Here is a 4,465-nt window from a genome sequence, read left to right on the forward strand (position 1 = left end):
ATTCTTCAGTAAGAATCAAATGGAGGCAGTGAGCACGACTTCTGGTCAGCCTTTCTCCAAAGATTGATATCAAGATACTTCTTGATCGCTCCTACAAAGGAAGGAGATCGAACTGACAGTATGGCGGCACTAGAGGAAATTGCAGGGAGAAAATGGCATAGTCACACTGTTGTTGTCTTCTCTCTGGGTGCTCTGAGATCTGATCTTTGAGAAGCTTAGGATGCTGAGGATGAACTGAATGGTTCACTCCCTCCTCCTTTTATAGCCTTAAAGAGAGTTCCTAATCTCATTAGGAGTTTCCTAACCCAAATCTGTATTTGGATAAGGAGTTCTCTTTAAGAGATAAGGATAAACCCTTGTCTTATATGCAGATTAGATCGGTTCTCTCCTAATCTCATAAAAGGTTTCTAGATCTGAACTCTCTGAGTGGATAGGGTAAGACCCTATCCCATCTGCTGATTTAATCCTAGATCCGCCCCCTTTATTTAACTAGTCAAACTAGGCCAGTTCGAAATGGGCTTTAGTCCTAATAAGTCTAAGTGCTCAAACTGCTTCCAACCTGCTGCCCAGTTGGGCTTCTTTGTATGGCGTTGGACCCAAACATTGATCTACACATTATCCACATGGGTTCAGCCCAGCCTCTGTTACAAGGTCTGGTCGAATTCATTGAAAAGATAGTGAACCCCCTAAAGCCCATCACATGGACTCATAATGGGCCCAACACTTACACTAAGTGGTCCTTGAGCCAAGCCACCTTATAAAAACCTAGGGGCTGTGGGCAGATGCAAGATTAGCCCATCAGATATTACCCTTAATTAGACTCGTCGGGCCACTCAGCCCGGCTCGGCCCTCGAACGGGCTTGAACGTGGTTATAGGCCCACGGGCTTAAATTCGGGCCAAAAGGCCACGCTCGCAATAAATTTGAGCCAGGCTCGGGTTTTGTCAAAATAGCCCAGCCCGAGCCCGGTCCAACCCGACCTAATATTAGACCTAAAGTGAGTAATGTGATTATGTTCATTAGAATAAAATTTTTTATTTAAGAATGTAAAAATGTGTTTTAAAATATAAAAGAAAGGGGAAAAAAACCATCTTGTAGGCCCATTGTTCATTTAAATAGGAAAAAAAACTATCTGAATTTTTAATTCTAATTTGAATAGGGAAAATTGTTTTTTTTTATTAGGTCAAGCTTCGGGCTTCATGCTTTTTATCAAGGCCGGGCTCTGGCCCAAGTTATAGGCCCGTTGGTCAGGCCGGGCTTGGGCTCGGGCCTAGCATATTTCCCTTAATGACAAGTGAAAGCCCGACCCAACCCGACCCGACCCGACCCATGAACAAGTCTACCCTCAATGGTCTTACACTTAACCTCTCAACCCATAATGATCATGCACTACCCGACAAGAGAGGACCTCTCCCTCGACTGCAAAGAATAGTGTTGCACTCTCTACTCACATGGATCCCGGGAATTAAAACATTTTGCAAATATTTTAAAACCATAATATATATCTATATATATATCCATATATAAAATATATTTTGTAAAACAAATTTCAACGATTGAAATCGGTTGCTGGCAGTCTTGGTTTCCATCAGAGAGAGTGCATCCCCGATCATTACCTTTGTCTGACAAAGGGGATGATCCTATCACTATGATCACCCACTCAGATGAATTCTTGGACTATCCCAACATACCTAGGTTTTGACCCCCGCTAAGGATCTCACTGATTGGCATATCAAAGACAGCCCAATCCGATACCTAGTGCAATATCATAATCGAGTCTAGGGGTCAAGTGTAACTTTCCAGTTTTGCCCACTAATCACCAAGGTCTAGGGCAATACTAGAAATCTGGTCTGGTTCAGGGTTTCAAGTAAACTTACACTACATGTACCTCGGGTGTCACCTTGGCAGCTGAGACAGGCCACCCTAACACTTGGCGGCACATCAGTGTCAACCTTAGCAGGATAAATCCCCCTAGACTTATCCAATGGCTGTGAACATTCTAACTAACATGAGTCTCATAAGTGTACAGTTTAAGGGTATTACACAAAAACACACCACAATAACATGAATCAAATATGTAATTTATTCATTTACAATAAATGTCATAGTGTACATCATTCTGATTGGAGCTAAGGGCATACATTGTCTAACAAATTCATTTCACAATAGTATACTATTGGGCTCTACTATAAGCTTATAATAAATAAGTTGACAAAGCTTCCCGCTCAACCCCCATCGGTTTTCCAATGTTAATTACAATTTTACGAACTTCTCGGTCAGTTTCAATTGGTTAAATAAATAACCGGATAAGATTGATTTGGTTGGTGTACATAAAACCAAATCAAACCAACCCATGTACAGCCCTACCCAGTAGGCAAGGAAGAAAACGAGCAATGGCACTACTTTAATAGTTTGATATGTTAAAGAGAACCAATTAAACAGATAACAATGTTTTATTCAAAGCTAAAAAATGCCTCATTTTTGGAATCTATATCTGCTGACCACAACACATTGCTGGTCACATTCACCCAACCATACATCAAAAATATTTGTTAGATAAAGTATAGAAATGTTCTCAATGTGTGACTGTGTGAACATAGACAGCAATGTATTGTGGTCAATAGATCCAAACTCTCATTTTAGGTTTTTTTCTTGTAAATGAGTCTTTCGTTTTTTTTTAACAAAAGTTTGATTAAAAATGTATATAAAATCTGACAGCAAATAAAGTTGTATATATGAAGTTTTATATGATAGGCAAATACCACTAAAATGGATTAAAAGGAAGATTTTATAAATAGTTGTAAGGCCAGGCATGTTGATAAAATTGATTAAAAATGAAATCAAATAAAGAACCTAGAAGTATCTCTAATAGATGATAAAATAAAGGGTAAATTACAAAGACCCCCTTGTACTATGGGGTTTGTGACAAAAACCTCCATGTACTTTGTTTTGCGACAAAGACCCCCTGCATTATGACTGTGAGACAAAGACCCCTTTCCGTTAGTTGCAATATTTTTTAATCCTCTTAGGAGGAAAATACTGTTCATCTTCCTTGACCCCACGATATACAAACAACAACAACAATATACTTTCAAAGTCCTCCATTTCTTTCTCCGATATCTTTTCTTCCCCTTCCCGTTTTTCTTTGGTGCATAGGCTGAGTTCGGTTCTCTATTCCGATCAGAACAAGCCGTTCCGTATAGAACGGCCGCGGCTTGTTCTCTACGTTCTCTATTCCCACTCATACAAGGCATCGACGTCTTGTCATATACGAAAAAAAGGGAAAGCTGCAAATCAAAGAAAATCAAAGCCCAAATAAATAAATTAAAAGAAAAAAAGAAACAAAACCTCCAATGCATGTTGGAAATGAATTCAAGGTGTTGGTTGTTGTGGAGAAAACAATCAGAACCTGTCGAATTCATGATTAACATCACACTAATAATTTCAGTGGATTGACAAACCATGAATTTCATCGTCACCTCGTCTTCCCCCAACATCCATCAACACACCATTAACTAGTGTTTTGAAATAAGGAAACTAAAGAGAGTGGAGAACAATCAGAAGTGAGGGAGAATGTTTAGACTGAAGCAATTGCCAAATTTTATTATGAAGGTTAGAGTACCCACCGTGTTTTCCTGTCGAATGTTTTTTTCTTTTATTTGGAAACTTCTAGCAAAACGTTCTCCACTCTAATCTTCAGTCAACTTCTGCAATTGATGGTGCCAGCTTCTGCTATGAAGGAACGGCTATCCAAGTCGTGCTTGGAGATGAAATGAAACTCAGAGATCGCCTCGGTTTGTTCTGAAACGGAACTCAGCCTCTACACCAGAGAAAAATGGGAAGGGGAAGAAGAGAGAGAGGGAGGACTTCAGAAGTCTCTCGTGCTGCTGTGTGTATGGTGAGGTCGGGGAAGATGAACAATGTTTTTCTTCCAAGGGTAGTATGGAGATTAAAAAATATTGTAATGACAGATTTTGACGAAAGGCTAACGGAAGGGGGTCTTTGTCTCACGGTATAGTATAGGGGGTCTTTGTCACAGACCCCATAGTACAGGGGTATTTGTAATTTACCCTAAAATAAAATAAAATAAAGTAGACTGAGATGTGCAATGATGGGAATCAATAAAATTAGGGAGCTTGCAAAAAACACATAGGATTTACATATAAGAGTTGGACACCACTTTTAATCCAAAAGATTAAGCTATTAGGTAACACACATTGACCAATACTTGTATATAAGTTATTTGCATTCTCATATCTTTCCAATGTAGGATTTTACACTAACATGTGCATCACGACAATCTCGTCGCCATATGTGTAGATTTCTTCTACATGAGGTATTTCATATTCCCCTCAAACAAAAGAGGTTATCATATCACCAATTTTGGCTTGCACCAGACTAGAGCCCTTTGCTCACAATCATAAGGAGCCAACTATGGGAACATATTCCTATGGATGGAATCATCA

At 39.4% G+C, this 4,465-nt stretch overlaps 1 non-coding gene across 1 annotated transcript; it reads right to left on the minus strand.

Annotated features, from left to right (window-relative positions):
• Nucleotides 1-3,397: 3,397 nt before the first annotated feature.
• LOC148878523 (small nucleolar RNA snoR14) lies at nucleotides 3,398-3,483 on the minus strand. Its single transcript, XR_016106000.1, has one exon. It is a non-coding gene; the product is annotated as a small nucleolar RNA snoR14 (small nucleolar RNA).
• Nucleotides 3,484-4,465: the final 982 nt, after the last annotated feature.

The sequence above is a fragment of the Nelumbo lutea genome, chromosome 1 (genome assembly GCF_056320005.1).
Source record: "Nelumbo lutea isolate HS-2025 chromosome 1, American lotus-T2T, whole genome shotgun sequence".
Taxonomy (NCBI): Eukaryota; Viridiplantae; Streptophyta; class Magnoliopsida; order Proteales; family Nelumbonaceae; genus Nelumbo; species Nelumbo lutea.